At 43.8% G+C, this 19,474-nt stretch overlaps 1 protein-coding gene across 3 annotated transcripts in view; it reads right to left on the minus strand.

Annotated features, from left to right (window-relative positions):
• LOC106567978 (cytospin-B-like) overlaps positions 1 to 19,474 on the minus strand; it is a 177,955-nt gene that overhangs the window by 137,930 nt on the left and 20,551 nt on the right. The window contains exon 1 of one of the 3 annotated variants that reach the window (XM_014137916.3): positions 1,767 to 1,965. The exons of the other annotated variants lie outside the window; for them this stretch is intronic. The gene's annotated coding sequence lies outside the window, so the exon portion shown is untranslated. Of the gene's footprint in view, positions 1 to 1,766; positions 1,966 to 19,474 lie in introns of those variants that run through there. 3 annotated transcript variants of the gene reach the window in all.

Consider the following 19,474-nt stretch of genomic DNA (forward strand, 5'->3'; position numbering starts at 1 on the left):
GGCAAAATCGGTTTGTGGGATGGTTAGGCTAAATAATGGAAATTTGTCAGCAGCATATCCGCAAATTAAAAAGTAAATTATGATTTTCTACTTACCAAAGCCACTGCCCTAACTGTTGGGTTGTTATTTTCACTAATTACATTGACTTTGACAGCAAGGGGATGCAAAGACTTTCTCAAAAAGAGATGATTACACATAGAGAGATCTTATGGGGTTTTCTTAGAGAGCTAACAACAATCCAAAGGTTGCTGAGTCTAGATAAGGAAAGCTTGTACCAACTAACATTTCTTATCTGTTTGGGATTGAGATGTGAGTGAAACACTTTTGAGACATCCTATTATCCATTTGAGCCCTAAAGGAGAGACAACAAACAATTTGGAGAACATAGCTACGCTATCCCTTTGACAACAAACATCCCATGAACCACAACAACCAAGTAGGCTACTATTGATATCATAGTCATAAGCAAATTACCCTATGAAACCAGTCCACAGAAAGTTGAAATTCAAACGTTTTCCAGTCTATAATCCCACACAGTGGGAGACCTCCCTCCATTGAACTGTGTATCTTGATCTCATAGGGAAGGTACAACAAAGCAGGTGCTGTGGGTGGGCTACCAGTCCAGTCTCTCTACCCAGCCCAGGCTCAGTGTTTCTGTTTGGGGGAGCAGATGTGGATATAGGGCACAGGAGCATGCTCCCATCCTCAGAAGGTTAATGGAGCTTGGTAGCACTGACAGACATCTCCACTCTCCCTCTTTCTGCATATAAACTATAGTAATAGCTGCTGTCACTGACAGAAGACTTCCCCCAACCCTGATGAGGCAATTCTCAGTCTACTTCCTGAGAGGAGATGCCCATCACAGACCCACGCATTAAGTGACGTCTCTGTGCTTATTCCTTCAATATTAAAACTGACACAGTCCTTTAATGAATGGATTACAGATGGTTACACACGATTACTTATGCTCCATATATTGGCTATATAGGAATCACACCATGGAGATGACAGATGCTACAACAAGCAGTGGTGCACAGAATACTGTAGATCTAGGCCTACCTAAACAAGCACAAAAAAAAACTATTTTACTTGAGTATAATACACCAAATACACCTCGTAATACCCTTAAAATATATCTCTCTCTCATTGCTAGCTGAACATACTGTAATGCTAGCAGAACATACTGTAGCTAACATGAATAAGGAGGAGCCTGATTCATTTCCTCAGCATCATCCACCACAGTAAGCAGTGGGTGGGCGGCTCCTGAGTTCTGGCTGGCCCCAGCTTGGCAGTGGGTTGGAGAAAGGATGTTGGGTTGAATATCACACTGCTTCATCACATCCTCTGATGTGTGACCCACTCTGCATGGCTCAGCCAAGGGCAGGCTTCAGCCTCAGTCAGCCTTTAAATAACCAAGACTCTAAAGAGATGAACTGCTGGTGAACTATGACCAACACTAGCATTATATAGCACGTTGTTACTTCAGAGAAAAAACGACTGGTAAATTTAGCCCATAATGTTACTAAAAAAGGTCTGTGGATATCTGTTAAGATCAGCCATAAAAAACATCTTTCATTTTCAATTGTCCAACTAACGTCCTCAAATGCCTTAAAAGTTTCCTGTTTCAACCTGACTACCTTTAACTAACTTCTGAAAGGTCACAGACTGAGACTGAGCTCTAAAAAACATAAACAGACATATCAAAAGGGGGAGAAAGAGAGAGGGAGGGAGACAGAGGGATAGAGTGTCATAGAGAGTGTACTCACAGAAAGAAAACAGCACTGGTCTTGATGACACCTTCACAGAAACTGCCCTGCACTGTAACTCCTCCTATACACATTGACTGACTCCTACCGGAGTTGAGCTGGACAGACTACTCACACAGCGTCTAGAGCCACTGAGAAAGAGCAGCAGGGCCAAGAGCAGTCCAGCTGCTACTGCCTCCACACACACAGATCAAGACACGGAAGCAGCCTGTCTGCCCCTGTGCTGCTGGCTGTACCTCTCTCTCGCGCTCTCTCTGACACACACACACACACACACACACACACACACACACACACACACACACACACACACACACACACACACACACACACACACACACACACACACACACACACACACACACACACACACACACACACACACACACACACACACAGACAGAGAGAGAGAGAGAGTCTAGCCACGAGGAAGTCTCCCTCCCCACTCAGACTATTTTTCCAAGCTGAGGTACAGGCGGTGGGAGAGGTGGAGACAGTTGTTTTGAGAAGTTATATTTATTTCAATCCTGTTATTTGTCTCCCTTCCCTCAGGACACTGTGGTCATTTGATTTAGGCTACCTTAGGCTTAGCTCATGTGTATGACAGATTGTAGAGGACACAATCACCCCATTGTATGGTAAATAACTTTAGAGACCTGTGTCTGTGTTGCTCATCCTTAGTAGGAAGATATGTGATTCTTTTATTCATGTCTTTGAATATACTAGTATTTTAGAAATCAAAAGCACCAGATGCCTTTTGGTGGACGACGTGCACATTTCTCACTTCCAAATGTCCTGGCTGTGCTGACAAAGCTCGTCTTTGTCTCAGAAGAAAATATTTCTAGCTTCAGTAGAGAGAAGAGGGAGGGCCGAGGATTAAGCATTTGTGGTAAGCATTTTACACATTTTCCAACTGTTCAAATTTGGATCGTCAACTTACGACATGACAAGTCCATAGAAAATGTGGGTAGTAATAAGCTGGAGAATATTACTGCTCTCTGGGTTGTGATGGAAAACACTTCAGTCAGTTTGTGGTGAGCGGTAAAATAGGGAACTCTGGCTGGCTGACCACACCCCTGTACTGCACTGTACAAGGCCTATACCACACAAAATATGTTTCCAAGGCCGCCTAACGACTGAGAAATGTTTCAGAGAGCAGAGCGGTTTACAGGCCCCACATCCTGTTTGACACCCCACACAGAAACATATTCAGATTTAGAGCCTGATTAACCCCAGACCACTCCGCCTGCCTTCAGCCTCAATTTAATTCTTACATAAAACAGAAAAACACACAATTTCAGATTTTCAGCCAGTAGACAACTGGCTCACAAGCAATGTTCCCTTCAATGTTGTGAAAATTCTGTGCAACTTCCGGTGCGCGTTTACTGTGAACACTGAGGCTGTAACTGCTTTAAGTTATAGTTTTAACTGTGGTCAAGTAGGCTACTGTGGTTATTTGATCATAATGTAGTCCTACCAGAGTGGCCTACCATCAGAAACTATGGAGAAAAACACATCCCATAACATTTTAACATGGAAATAGCTATTCTATCATTCAGCCAACAGTAGCAGCCAAAATGTGGTGTTCAATGTTAGCCTGCATTCCATGAAACGTTTGAAAAAAAATATGCAGGGGTTTAAATTACCTTGTTTATCCACTTGTCCCACTTTACAAAATCAAATTCATTATTATTCCCATACCATTATTACAGAGAATCAGAACATTTATACTACGCTACGCCTATTGGCTACTTAGCTTATTCAAGACAGTCTAAAAATACAACAGTGCCCCTTTTAGATATTAAAAAAGTTATTTTCCTGACTCGCTTTTCAAAGATGGCTATAAATGCACACATTCTGTGCTCTTGTTGGAAGCAACCACCTCCCCATTGCCGACTACAAATGATTTATAACTGGGCTAATAACTCATTAATTAGCAAAGGATATAAACAAATGTGCACACATGGCTAAATGCAGCTTTCTCTTTGATATTTTTTTTAAAAGCGCATCTACTCACGACCACCGCTCATGCTGTTAACACAGTCCAGTTTAAACCGAATGGCATAGATCCATTATGGAAATTCGCATATAGGCCGACTGCAGCTCTGATTGGTTATGCTGCAACGGTCTGTGTAGAGTACGGGCTGAGTCTGCATGTCAATGCAAAACAATCCCGCTCTGATGTGTTCTGCCTACAAGAAAATCTCTTGCATAGTTTGTTTTGTTTCGGTACGTTGCATTGAAAGTGGCTAATATTGCGTTGACTCGATCACAATTCCCACAGTAAAGGAACTTTGATAATGTTAACTAAGGAGGAAAACTCTAGAAAGTTCAGTGAAGTTCAATCTCGTGCTACTCTGCGCGGGCTGATATTTCTTATACATGGCAGTCACAGGGAGCTGCGAGCCCGCGCACACACGCAGCTTAGTGCTCACATGTCACAATGATCATCATCTATGTACTGGGTAGCCACTATGGATTTAGTGTTAATTTACAGTCATTAGTGAGGCCACGAGTCTCTGACAATAACAATGACCATAGGGAAAGATGCATCACATGCTATATCATTATTATAATAGCCTAAGTGACTGTGACTGTAACCATGACACTGACTTAAAGCTACATTATGCAGAAATCACTCCACCATTTCCTGGTTGCAAAAATTCTAATAGTTTGCCTAATTTCAGTTTGTGACAAAACAAGCATGTATAGTGTAGAGAATCATTGTACCATCTAAACTGCTGTGAAATATATTTTCCAGAACCAAAAATATTGTATTTTGAGCTGTTTGAAGCTTGTGTATAAAACTGAAAGTAAAAGATTGTTACACCCTGATATGTTTCCCCTGTCTTTGTGCTTGTCTCCACCGCCCTCCAGGTGTCACCCATCTGCCCCATTAACCCCTGTGTATTTATTCCTGTGTTCTCTGTTTGTCTGTTGCCAGTTCGTCTTGTCTTGTCAAGCCTACCAGCATTTGTCCGTACTCCTGTTTTCTCTCTAGTCCCTGTTTTCTAGTTTTCACGGTTTTGACCATTCTGCATGCCCTGTCCCTGAGCCTGCCTGCTGTTCTGTACCTTTCGGACTCTGCTCTAGATTACTGACCTCTGCCTGCCCTTGACCTGTCGTTTGCCTGACCCCTATTTTTGTAATAAACTTTTGTTACTTCAAACTGTCTGCATCTGGGTCTTATCCTGAGGTCTGATAGTACGAACTGGTCATGACTGACCCAGCAGACTCGGACCAGCTCCGCAACAACATCTCCTCCCAAGGAGCCACCATTGGGAGACATGAGGAGTTACTTCGAGGTCTTCTGGACGGATTCCAGACCCTGGCAGAACGCTATGACTGTGCCTTGAATACATTGCTGGAGAAATTCCGCGGATTATCTGTGAGGCAGCCAGCCATGACAGTAGCCTGCCAGCCCCCCAGTAACACCACTGTCAGCAGTGCGTCTCTCCAGGCCACCCCCACTTACCTCCTCCGGAACGTTTCACTGGAGGGTCAGGAACCTGTTGGGCGTTTCTCTCCCAGTGTTCCCACATCTTCGAGTTTCAGCCCTCTTCCTTCCCCTCTGACCGCTCGAAGATAGTGTATCTCATAACGTTAACGTGTCCAGGAGGGCTCTCGCCTGGGCTACGGCGGTGTGGGAACAACAATCTGCCGTGTGTTTCAGCCTGGAGGACTTCGTGGCTGAGGTGAAAAAGGTTTTCGACTCTACGTTGTAGAGCAAGGTTGCACGGAAGTTACCCCACCTTGCCTCAGAGGAGCTGCGGAAGTCCCCGGCGTCTACGTCCCGAGAGGATCCAAGCTTACCTGAGTTCCCCCCCAGAGAGTCTCCGAGGTCTGCCGACTCGCCTTTTTCGGGGCCGATCCAACTTGGCAGAGCTAGGCTGTCTCCAGCCGAACGCTTACACAGACTTAACACCCAGAGATGTCTGTATTGCGAAACTGCTGGTCATTATGTATCTCCCTGTCCCTTAATTCATGCGTGAGTTCCAAATATCTCTAACGGTCGCCCCAGCGTGAGTTTTTTTATGCACGTGATGTTAGAACGTTCTCTCCATTCCAGAATGTGATTGTTACTTAACAGTACATTTAATCCGCGCTGCCCTCAAACCAAAGCACGCAGACTGTTTTTATTTATAGTCTGTTTTCAACTTGTCAATTTTAAATAATTTTCTAATAATTTTTTTATTTTCTAATAACAGTTTGAATTGAGGTGTGTTCCGCCTCATTCATTCACATAAAAGTAGTCATTTTTACTTTTGCCGACCAATACATTTTTTAGACATTTCTGACCCGAACAAAATTCCCCAAAACACTTCTCAATTCTTTGTGCAGTTCAAGTCTGCAGACATTTGCTCATCTGCCGTACTGCATACACGTGTCCATATTTTCCGTCTGTTGCCTGCATCGCAATCAAAGTTGTTTTCGTTACCAATAATAACTTCAGAAATGTGTGTGTTTCTATCAAAATAAGTGCCTTATTACGTTATAATAGTTTGTGTGTCGTGTTATGTAGTTTCTACTGTAGCATAATGTTTTTGTGTATATTCCTCATAACCGCAGACACGCGATGTAACTTTACTCATTTCATAACATTTATGGTGTTATACTCAATGCTTAGGTAGCTAGCTACATTCTTCTATTAGCTCTGGAAAACAATGCTAATTGCATCAGGGAAGTATTAGCATCGGTTGTATTTTGAAGCGACCCTGGCCTTATGACTCCCAAATGGCACTACGTCTCAGTGCTAGAGGCGTCACTACAGACACCATCTTCAAATCCAGACTGCATTTCTATCAAAGTAAGTGTCTTATTACGTTATAATAGTTTGTGTCGTGTTATACCGTTTCTACTGTAGCTCACTGTGTGTATGGAGCATAATATATTTGTGTATATTCCTTATAACCGTGGACATGCTACATGTTACTCATGTTACTCACCTTTTATGGTGTTATATTCAATCGTGCTTATGTAGCTAGTTACTGTCACGGTTGTCGTAGGGTAAAGTGGACCAAAACGCAGCAGGAATATGTGCACTCATCTTCTTTTTATTGAGGACAAAGAAGGTAAACCAAAACAAACACGTACACAAAAAAACACACAATGACGAATAACAGGCCGGTATGGCAACAAAGCTATACCCAGCACAATCTCCCACAAAATACTAATACAAACACATACCTATTTATAGGACCCTCAATCAGAGGCAACTAGAAAACACCTGCCTCCAATTGAGAGTCCAACCCCCAATAAACTAAACATAGAAATACAAATGACTAGACTAAACATAGAAATACATAAACATAGAACAGTGCCCAAAACCCCGGAATAATAAATCAAACACCCTCCTATAAACACAACCAGCCCGAACCACATAAAACAAATACCCCCTGCCACGTACTGACCAAACTACAATAACAAATAACCCCTTCTACTGGTCAGGACGTGACAGTTACATTCTTCTATTAGCTCTGTAAAACAATGCTAAATGCGTCAGAAGTATTGGCATGTTGTATTTTGAAGCTACCCTGGAAAAATAGAAAAATATCTTGGTCGTTTCCTGAGTGCATTCCACAAAGCTGTTTATCATGTCAGCCTTATCCACTGCCCCCATTTTGAGGTTATAGTCAAGCACGCAGTCTGGTTTGATGTTTCTCTGTCTGATTTGTTTCTCTCCTGTCAGGTGGTCCACCTTCCCTATGGCCGACATGGTTGCTGTATGGACAGTGGAGAGGACATGGACGTCTCGTTTGTCATGGCACTTTACTGCCAGCTGTTAACATTTCTTATTTTGTATAACGGGTCATTTAAGATGGCAGTAGCGTTGTTGATGAAATGCAGTCATAGCAGCAGAACTAGAAAGCAGTCTTGGGAAAAGAGGGTGGCAAAGAAGGGAGTTGCAAACATAGGATCTCTGCCTCAGTATTCTCTTAGTGAGTTCTTCTTTACTATCCCCATGAGAAGGACTGTCACCAGGAATGTATACATTTCACTAATTGTAATTGCCCCCCCCCCCCCCCCCACACACACACCTTGCTCTCTCTTCTCCTGTAGCTCCAAAACATAGCGATTGGTCTCTACTATGTCTCCCACCAACTCCTCTGTCAGAAACAACTTGAAGCACTCTGCCTCAGATGGAAATGGCAAGGGGCGTTGCACTCCAGACTGGGACTCATCAACACAAACAGCAGGGCCAGGAGGGGTGAAATGGCTGGCAGCCTTCCAGCTACCACAGAACTCCTGTACTTCATCCACTATCGGTCTGCCTCCACCACCACCAGCATCTTGAATGGGAACTGGGACTTTGTCAGTGGACAAGGGGTCCTCTGTCACTGTCAGAATCTGATTCCTGACTTTCAGACTCAGACTCATTGTCAGAATTTTTTTTAATCTCCAGAATTTCTGCATTTCTGAGTTGTCTGCTTTTGAAAGACATTGCTAATGCTACAGCTTAGCTCATTAGCTACATACATAAATAACAACACTGAATGGCTCAGAGTGGGAGTGAGAGTGTAACGGTCGTCGTAATGGATGGACCAAGGCGCAGCGGGTTGAGTGCTCATATTTAACTTTTAATGTGAACACTTAATAAACAAAACAAGAAAACGATAAACGGACGACAAACAGTCTTGCAGGCAACACACAGCTATGCAAAGAACAACCTCCCACAAATCCCATGACAAACACATTCCTATTTATAGGACCTTCAATCAGAGGCAACGATAGACAGCTGCCTCCAATTGAAGGCCCCAATCCCAATTACCTAAACATAGAAATCGAAATGACCAGACAGAACATAGAAATACACTAACATAGAACAATGACAAAAACCCCGGAATACATAAACCAAACACCCCTCTACATACACACACACCCCGAACCACATAAAACAAATACCCCCTGCCACGTCCTGACCAAGCTATAATAACAAATAACCCCTTTACTGGTCAGGACGTGACAGAGAGGTTACCGTGATTGACTGCCTACACGCGCCATTTGTATCAATAAAGCACTATCAGAAAATGTTTTGTGTGGTATTATTGATATATTTACTATTTCAATTACCGGTGATAAATCATGCGTTCCGATTTTTGCCTAAATTGTAATGGGCACATAGTATGTGTGTAAAATAATGTTTTGAAGGTTGTACTGATTATGATGAGCTAAGCTAATTCCAGCTATGTGAATTAGAGGTCGACCGATTATGATTTTTCAACGCCGATGCCGATACCGATTATTGGATGACCAAAAGGGCTGATACCGATTAATCGGCCGTTTTTTTTTAAATATTTTTTTTATTTGTAATAATGACAATTACAACAATACTGAATGAACACTTATTTAAACTTAATATAATACATCAATAAAATCAATTTAGCCTCAAATAAATAATGAAACATGTTCAATTTGGTTTACAGTGGGGGAAAAAAGTATTTGATCCCCTGCTGATTTTGTACGTTTGCCCACTGACAAAGAAATGATCAGTCTATAATTTTAATGGGAGGTTTATTTGAACAGTGAGAGACAGAATAACAAAAAAATATCCAGAAAAACGCATGTCAGAAATGTAATAAATTGATTTGCATTTTAATGAGGGAAATAAGTATTTGACCCCTCTCAATCAGAAAGATTTCTGGCTCCCAGAAAACACATTTACGCTTTTGGCAAGTGGCCGATCAGAGGACAATGGGCTTAGGCACGTGCCCGAGTCGACCCCGTGCTTTATTTTCTTTCGTCTGTTTACCTAAATGCAGATTCCCGGTCGGAATATTATCGCTTTTTTACGAGAAAAATGCCATAAAAATTGATTTTAAAGAGCGGTTGACATGCTTCGAAGTACGGTAATGGAATATTTAGAATTTTTTTGTCACGAAATGCGCCATGCTCGTCACCCTTCTTTACCCTTTCGGATAGTGTCTTGAACGCACGAACAAAACGCCGCTGTTTGGATATAACTATGGATTATTTCGGACCAAACCAACATTTGTTATTGAAGTAGAAGTCCTGGGAGTGCATTCTGACGAAGAACACCAAAGGTAATAACATTTTTCTTATAGTAAATCTGACTTTGGTGAGTGCTAAACTTGCTGGGTGTCTAAATAGCTAGCCCTGTGATGCATAGAGGAGTTCTGTATGTATAATTCTTAAAATAATTGTTATGCTTTTTGTGAACGTTTATCGTGAGTAATTTAGTACATTTTTAGTAAATTCACCGGAAGTTTGCTAGTTCTGAACGTCACATGCTAATGTAAAAAGATGGTTTTTGATATAAATATGAACTTGATTGAACAAAACATGCATGTATTGTATAAACATAATGTCCTAGGTGTGTCATCTGATGAAGATCATCAAAGGTTAGTGCTGCATTTAGCTGTCTTCTGGGTTTTTGTGACATTATATGCTAGCTTGAAAAATGGGTGTCTGATTATTTCTGGCTGGGTACTCTGCTGACATAATCTAATGTTTTGCTTTCGTTGTAAAGCCTTTTTGAAATCGGACAGTGTGGTTAGATTAACCTCTATGGGCTAGGTGGGACGCAAGCGTCCCACCCGTGGTGCACTCCATCAACAGCAGGTGCATTTCAAGAGCGGCAAATTTGAATCCAAATAAATGTCAAAATTCAAATTTTTCAAACATACAACTATTTTACACCCTTTGAAAGATAAACATCTCCTTAATCTAACCACGTTTTACGATTTCAAAAAGGTTTTACGGCGAAAGCATAAATTTAGAGTATGTTAGGACAGTACATTTACAAGAGTTGTGTGTAATGTTTTGTCAATTCAAAGACAGGGTCACCAAAACCATAAAACCAGCTAAAATGATGCACTAACCTTTTACAATCTCCATCAGATGACACTCCTAGGACATTATGTTAGACAATGCATGCATTTTTAGTTCTATCAAGTTCATATTTATATCCAAAAACAGCGTTTTACTATGGCATTGATGTTGAGGAAATCGTTTCCCTCCAATAACCGGCAGTCAAGTCAGCACCACAAATTAAATAATTAAAATTAGAAAACATTGGTAAAATATTATATTGTCATTTAAAGAATTATAGATTTACATCTCTTGAACGCAATCAACTTGCCAGATTTAACCTGTTAGGGCTAGGGGGCAGTATTGACACGGCTGGATAAAAAAACATACCCGATTTAATCTGGTTACCACTCCTACCCAGTAACTAGAATATGCATATACTTATTACATATGGATAGAAAACACCCTAAATTTTCTAAAACTGTTTGAATGGTGTCTGTGAGTATAACAGAACTCATTTGGCAGGCAAAACCCTGAGACATTTTCTGACAGGAAGTGGATACCTGATGTGTTGTATTACCTTTAAACCTATCCCATTGAAAAACACAGGGGCTGAGGAATATTTTGGCACTTCCTATTGCTTCCACTAGATGTCACCAGCCTTTACAAAGTGTTTTGAGTCTTCTGGAGGGAGATCTGACCGAACAAGAGCCATGGAACGATGATGGCCCATTAGACACCTGGCGCGCGAGTTCATGTTGGGTACCCTCGTTCCAATACGTTATAAAAGAGTATGCATTCGTCCACCTTGAATATTATTCATGTTCTGGTTAAAAAAGGCCCTAATGATTTATGCTATACAACGTTTGACATGTTTGAACGAACGTAAATATATTTTTTCCCCCTCGTTCATGACGAGAAGTCCGGCTGGCTTAGATCATGTGCTAACAAGACGGAGATTTTTGGACATAAATGATGAGCTTTTTTGAACAAAACTACATTCGTTATGGACCTGTGATACCTGGAAGTGACATCTGATGAAGAGAATCAAAGGTAATGGATTATTTACATAGTATTTTCGATTTTAGATCTCCCCAACATGACGTCTAGTCTGTATCGCAACGCGTATTTTTCTGGGCGCAGTGCTCAGATTATTGCAAAGTGTGATTTCCCAGTAAGGTTATTTTTAAATCTGGCAAGTTGATTGCGTTCAAGAGATGTAAATCTATAATTCTTTAAATGACAATATAATATTTTACCAATGTTTTCTAATTTTAATTATTTAATTAGTGGTGCTGACTTGACTGCGGGTTATTGGAGGGAAACGATTTCCTCAACATCAATGCCATAGTAAAACGCTGTTTTTGGATATAAATATGAACTTGATAGAACTAAAAATGCATGCATTGTCTAACACAATGTCCTAGGAGTGTCATCTGATGGAGATTGTAAAAGGTTAGTGCATCATTTTAGCTGGTTTTATGGTTTTGGTGACCCTGTCTTTGAATTGACAAAACATTACACACAACTCTTGTAAATGTACTGTCCTAACATACTCTAAATTTATGCTTTCGCCGTAAAACCTTTTTGAAATCGTAAAACGTGGTTAGATTAAGGAGATGTTTATCTTTCAATGGGTGTAAAATAGTTGTATGTTTGAAAAATTTGAATTTTGACATTTATTTGGATTCAAATTTGCCGCTCTTGAAATGCACCTGCTGTTGATGGAGTGCACCACAGGTGGCACGCTAGCGTCCCACCTAGCCCATAGAGGTTAAAAATAACCTTACTGGGAAATCACACTTTGCAATAATCTGAGCACTGCGCCCAGAAAAATACGCGTTGCGATACAGACTAGACGTCATGTTGGGGAGATCTAAAATCGAAAATACTATGTAAATAATCCATTACCTTTGATTCTCTTCATCAGATGTCACTTCCAGGTATCACAGGTCCATAACGAATGTAGTTTTGTTCAAAAAAGCTCATCATTTATGTCCAAAAATCTCCGTCTTGTTAGCACATGATCTAAGCCAGCCGGACTTCTCGTCATGAACGAGGGGAAAAAATATATTTACGTTCGTTCAAACATGTCAAACGTTGTATAGCATAAATCATTAGGGCCTTTTTTAACCAGAACATGAATAATATTCAAGGTGGACGAAAGCATTCTCTTTTATAACGTATTGGAACGAGGGTACCCAACATGAACTCGCGCGCCAGGTGTCTAATGGGCCATCATCGTTCCATGGCTCTTGTTCGGTCAGATCTCCCTCCAGAAGACTCAAAACACTTTGTAAAGGCTGGTGACATCTAGTGGAAGCAATAGGAAGTGCCAAAATATTCCTCAGCCCCTGTGTTTTTCAATGGCATAGGTTTAAAGGTAATACAACACATCAGGTATCCACTTCCTGTCAGAAAATGTCTCAGGGTTTTGCCTGCCAAATGAGTTCTGTTATACTCACAGACGACACCATTCAAACAGTTTTATAAACTTTAGAGTGTTTTCTATCCATATATAATAAGTATATGCATATTCTAGTTACTGGGTAGGATTAGTAACCAGATTAAATCGGGTACATTTTTTTATCCAGCCGTGCAAATACTGCCCCCTAGCCCTAACAGGTTAACGAGAGTCTTGTCTTTAAAATGGTGTAAAATAGTAATATGTTTGAGAAATTGAAGTAATAGCATTTCTAAGGTATTTGAATAACGCGCCACAGGATTCCACTGGCTGTTACGTAGGTGGGACGATTTCGTCCCGCCGGCCCTAGAGAAGTTAAGTCGGACGCACTTTCACGCCGCGATTGCCCCGCTTCTACACCCATGAACCCCGAGACCATTCCTTCTACCTCGTGCCTGGCGGCTACCCTCATCTGGGGAATAAAGAACCAGGTACGTGAGGCGGGCCCAGCTAACCGGATGTTTGTCCCAGATGCTGCCCGCTCTGCCGTCCTGGAATGGGCTCATTCCTCCGGGCTTGCCTTCCACCCTGGCTCCCGTCGGACCCTGGCCTTTGTGCGACAACGCTTTTGGTGGCCCACCATGGTTCCGGACGTCTCCACGTTCGTCACCACCTGCACCATCTGTGCTCAGAACAAGACTCCTCGGCAACTCCGGCTGGCTTCCATCAACCTCTTCCTGTCCCTAACCGTCCCTGGTCACATATATCCCTGGACTTTGTCACTGGTCTCCCTCCGTCTGATGGCAACACCCCTATCCTCACGGTGGTGGACAGGTTTTCCAAAGCCGCCCATTTCATTCCCCTCCCCAAGCTACCTTTTGCCAAGGAGACGGCCCAGCTCATGGTGCAGAATGTCTTCCGGATCCATGGACTTCCGGTGGACATGGTTTCCGACAGTGGTCCTCAGTTCTCGTTCCGGTTCTGGAAGGCATTCAGCACACTCATTGGGTCATCGGCCAGCCTGTCCTCTGGGTTTCATCCCCAATCCAACGGCCAGTCGGAGTATGCCAATCTGGACCTAGAGACAACTCTTCGGTGCCTCATCTCGGCCAACCCCACCACCTGGAGCCAGCAACTTATGTGGGTGGAGTACACCCGGAACACCCTTCCCTGCTCGGCCACTGGGTTCTCGCCCTTCGAGTGCACCATGGGTTATCAGCCCCCGCTCTTCCAGGAGCAAGAGGAAGAGGTCAACATACCCACTGCCCAGATGTTCGTCCACCGCTGTTGGCGTACCTGGAAGAGAGCTCGAACCGCTCTTCCCAAGAGGACCTCCAGGTATCGTCAACAGGAGGACCGCCACCGGACCACGGCTCCCCGCTATCGTCTTGGGCAGAGTCCTGCAAACTTCCCCCTGTTTTATTGTCCCTTTCCCCATCTCTAAGATTCTTAGCCCCTCTGCTGTTTGTCTTCTGTTGCCCCGTACCCTCCGTATACATCCCACTTTCCATGTGTCTAGGATTAAACCTGTCTCACAGCCCTTTGTTTCCTGTTTCCAGCGGAAGTCTGAGTGAGAAGAGAACCAGGCCAAACAGATTAATTATATCATAAATCCAGCGCTGCGTGTGTGTGGTAGGTTTGTTCTGAAGAGCCACCTGTCAATGTGGGATATGTGAGAGTGTTGGCTGTAGCCTCTAGAGTGTCCACTCGATATCTCACTCAGAGAGAAACACGAGAGGAGATGAGAGGAAATGAGAAGAGAGGAGAGTCAGCCAGAGTGGGCTTCATAGCACTGCCATCTTCACCTCTCTCTTTCCCTGCCTTTCTCTCTGTCTAGCTCTCTCTCTCTGTCTCTCTCTGTTTCTCTCTCCCACTGTTTCCCTCTCTTACTGACACATATTCCCCACACCTCACAAGGAGAACTAACTAGCCAATCATCTTGGAAGAGAGAGGAATATTCTCTCCTCGTAAACTCCTTGAGTGTTCTCTTCTCTCAACGGAAAAACAGCTTGATGGTGACATCATGGAGTGTGAGGAATAGGCTGGCTATGTTGCCTTTTCCCTTTCTTGCCACAGTTAATTGATGCAGAGGCTATTTGTGCATCGGAAAGATTGCCCTACTGTCAAACCCTGATCTTTTTCACCTGTCCTTGTACTTGTCTCCAACCCCTCCAGGTGTCGCCTATCTTCCCCACTTATCCTCTGGGTATTTATACCTGTGTTTTCTGTCTGTCTGTGATAGTTTGTCTTGTTTGTCAAGCTTACCAGCGGTTTCCTGTCAGCTCCTGTCTTTTCCCAGCATCTCTTTTTCCATCCTCCTGGTTTTTGACCCTTGCCTGTCCTGACCCTGAGCCTGCCTGCCGTCCTGTACCTTTGCTCCACCTCTGGATTACTGAACTCGGCATGTCCCTGACCCTGCGGTCCTGTATTTTTGCTCCTACTCTGGATTATCGACCCCTGCCTGCCTTGACCTGTCGTTTGCCTGCCCCTGTTGTTACAATAAACATTGTTACTTCACACAGTCTGCACTTGGGTCTTACCTTGATACCTGATACCTACCAACTAGGGCACTTCAGTCAACACACAAAGCAAAAGACCGAAAAACAATGCATGAATGGATCAAAGGTAGAAAAATAGAATAATATTTATTCAAAAGAGGGATTCTCTATTGTCATCATGACTCATTCTTACAAAATGTGTTTTCAAGGCCAAACAATAACAGCCTCCTATTGATGCTGAGAAGCTGTATCTGCACCCAGTTCCCAGCTCTTCTGTCCCACTCTCTACTCCATTCTCCAGTTGTGGCCATGGGCCCAGGAGGCTAGCCCGGTGTCTGGTCCCAGATCTGTTTGAGCTGTCATGCCAATTCCTGTGATTGTTTGCAAGACAGCATAAACAGATCTGGGATCAGGCTACCAAGTGGCTGCCTGGCTCCCACATAGGAAAAAAAAAACAACAGCTACGGAGGCGCTGTATGGAACCAGTTCAGAGTCTGGAGGCAGGGCAGTGCTCCCGGTCCCACATAAATGTGTCTTTAAAACGTAACCTACATTAGCACCTCCTCATTGGCGATCTCCTCTCTTTAACCCCGGTCAACAGCCCTGCGCCCCCCACAGCAACTTTCCCAAGCTTCCCCCATTTCTCCTTCACTCAAATCCAGATAGCTGATGTACTGAAAGAACTGAAAATCTGGACCCCTACAAATCAGCCGGGCTAGACAATCTGGACCCTCTCTTTCTAAAATTATCCGCCCAAATTGCTGCAACCCCTATTAACTAGGCTGCTCAAGCTCTCTTTCGTATGGTCTGAGATCCCCAAAGATTGGAAAGCTGCCGCGGTCATCCCCTCCTGAAAGGGGGAGACACTCTAGACCCAAACTGCCACAGACCTATATCTATCCTACACTGCCTTTCTAAGGTCTTCGAAAGCCATGTTAACAAACAGCTCACCGACCATTTCGACTCCCACCGTACCTTCTCCGCTATGCAATCTGGTTTCCGAGCTGGTCATGGGTGCACCTCAGCCATGCTCAAGGTCCTAAACAATATCATAACCGCCATCGATAAGAGACAATACTGTGCAGCTGTATTCATCAACCTGGCCAAGGCTTTCAACTCTGTCAATCACCACATTCTTATCGGCAGACTCAACGGCCTTGGTTTCTCAAATGACTGCCTCGCCTGGTTCACCAACTTCTTCTCAGACAGAGTTCAGTGTGCCAAATCGGAGGGCCTGTTGTCCGGACCTCTGGCAGTCTCTATGAGGGTGCCACAGGGTTCAATCCTCGGGCTGACTCTTTTCTCTGTATACATCAATGATGTCGCTCTTGCTGCTGGTGATTCTCTGATCCACCTCTATGCAGACGACACCATTCTGTATACTGCTGGCCCTTCTTTGGACACTGTATTAACTAACCTCCAGACGAGCTTCAATGCCATACAACTCTCCTTCCGTGGCGTCCAACTGCTCTTAAATCCAAGTAAAACTAAATGCATGCTGCCCACACCTGCCCGTCCGTCAGCATCACTACTCTGGACGGTTCTGACTTAGAATATGTGGACAACTACAAATACCTAGGTGTCTGGTTAGACTGTAAACTCTCCTTCCAGACTCACATTAAGCATCTCCAATCCAAAATTAAATCTCGAATTGGCTTCCTATTTCGCAACAAAGCATCCTTCACTCATGCTGCCAAACATACCCTCATAAAACTGACTATCCTATCAATCCTTGACTTCGGCGATGTAATTTACAAAATAGCCTCCAACACTCTACTCAGCAAATTGGATGCAGTCTATCACTGTGCCATCCGTTTTGTCACCAAAGCCCCATATACTACCCACCACTGCGACCTGTATGCTCTCGTTGGCTGGCCCTCGCTTCATATTCGCCGCCAAACTCACTGGCTCCAGGTCATCTATAAGTCTTTGCAAGGTAAAGCCCCGCCTTAGCTCAGCTCACTGGTCACCATAGCAGCACCCACCCATAGTACGCGCTCCAGCAGGTATATTTCACTGGTCACCCCCAACACCAATTCGTCCTTCGGCTGCCTTTCCTTCCAGTTCTCTGCTGCCAATGACTGGAACAAACTGCAAAAATCACTGAAGCTGGATACTCATATCTCCCTCACTAGCTTTAAGCACCAGCTGTCAGAGCAGCTCACAGATCACTGCACCTATACATAGCTCATCTGTAAAAGCCCATCCAACTACCGCCAACTATATACACTGCTCAAAAAAATAAAGGGAACACTTAAACAACACAATGTAACTCCAAGTCAATCACACTTCTGTGAAATCAAACTGTCCACTTAGGAAGCAACACTGATTGACAATAAATTTCACATGCTGTTGTGCAAATGGAATAGACAACAGGTGGAAATTATAGGCAATTAGCAAGACACCCCCAATAAAGGAGTGGTTCTGCAGGTGGGGACCACAGACCACTTCTCAGTTCCTATGCTTCCTGGCTGATGTTTTGGTCACTTTTGAATGCTGGCGGTGCTTTCACTCTAGTGGTAGCATGAGATGGAGTCTACAACCCACACAAGTGGCTCAGGTAGTGCAGCTCATCCAGGATGGCACATCAGTGTGAGCTGTGGCAAGAAGGTTTGCTGTGTCTGTCAGCGTAGTGTCCAGAGCATGGAGGCGCTACCAGGAGACAGGCCAGTACATCAGGAGACGTGGAGGAGGTCGTAGGAGGGAAACAACCCAGCAGCAGGACCGCTACCTCCGCCTTTGTGCAAGGAGGAGCACTGCCAGAGCCCTGCAAAATGACCTCCAGCAGGCCACAAATGCGCATGTGTCTGCTCAAACGGTCAGAAACAGACTCCATGAGGGTGGTATGAGGGCCCGACGTCCACAGGTGGGGGTTGTGCTTACAGCCCAACACCGTGCAGGACGTTTGGCATTTGCCAGAGAACACCCAGATTGGCAAATTCGCCACTGGCGCCCTGTGCTCTTCACAGATGAAAGCAGGTTCACACTGAGCACACGTGACAGACGTGACAGAGTCTGGAGACGCCGTGGAGAACGTTCTGCTGCCTGCAACATCCTCCAGCATGACCGGTTTGGCAGTGGGTTAGTCATGGTGTGGGGTGGCATTTCTTTGGGGGGCCGCACAGCCCTCCATGTGCTCGCCAGAGGTAGCCTGACTGCCATTAGGTACCGAGATGAGATCCTCAGACCCCTTGTGAGACCATATGCTGGTGCGGTTGGCCCTGGGTTCCTCCTAATGCAAGACAATGCTAGACCTCATGTGGCTGTAGTGTGTCAGCAGTTCCTGCAAGAGGAAGGCATTGATGCTATGGACTGGCCCGCCCGTTCCCCAGACCTGAATCCAATTGAGTACATCTGGGACATCATGTCTCGCTCCATCCACCAACGCCACGTTGCACCACAGACTGTCCAGGAGTTGGCGGATGCTTTAGTCCAGGTCTGGGAGGAGATCCCTCATGAGACCATCCGCCACCTCATCAGGAGCATGCCCAGGCGTTGTAGGGAGGTCATACAGGCACGTGGAGGCCACACACACTACTGAGCCTCATTTTGACTTGTTTTAAGGACATTACATCAAAGTTGGATCAGCCTGTAGTGTGGTTTTCCACTTTAATTTTGAGTGTGACTCCAAATCCAGACCTCCATAGGTTGATAAATTGGATTTCCATTGATTATTTTTGTGTGATTTTGTTGTCAGCACATTCAACTATGTAAAGAAAAAAGTATTTAATAAGATTATTTATTTCATTCAGATCTAGGATGTGTTGTTTAAGTGTTCCCTTTATTTTTTTGAGCAGTATATATACAACGTGTGCAAATGAGGTAGGATAAGGGAGGTAAGGCAATAAATAGGCCATAGTGGCGCGCAACACTGGAGGATAGATGTGCAGAAGACGAGTGTGCAAGTAGAGATATATATATATATATTTTTTTTTATTTATTATTATTTTTAATTCTATTGTATTATTGACTGTATGTTTGTTTATCCCATGTGTAACTTTGTGTTGTTGTTTGTGTCGCACTGATATGCTTTATCT

Source organism: Salmo salar, chromosome 13, assembly GCF_965601325.2.
Source record: "Salmo salar chromosome 13, fSalSal1, whole genome shotgun sequence".
Taxonomy (NCBI): Eukaryota; Metazoa; Chordata; class Actinopteri; order Salmoniformes; family Salmonidae; genus Salmo; species Salmo salar.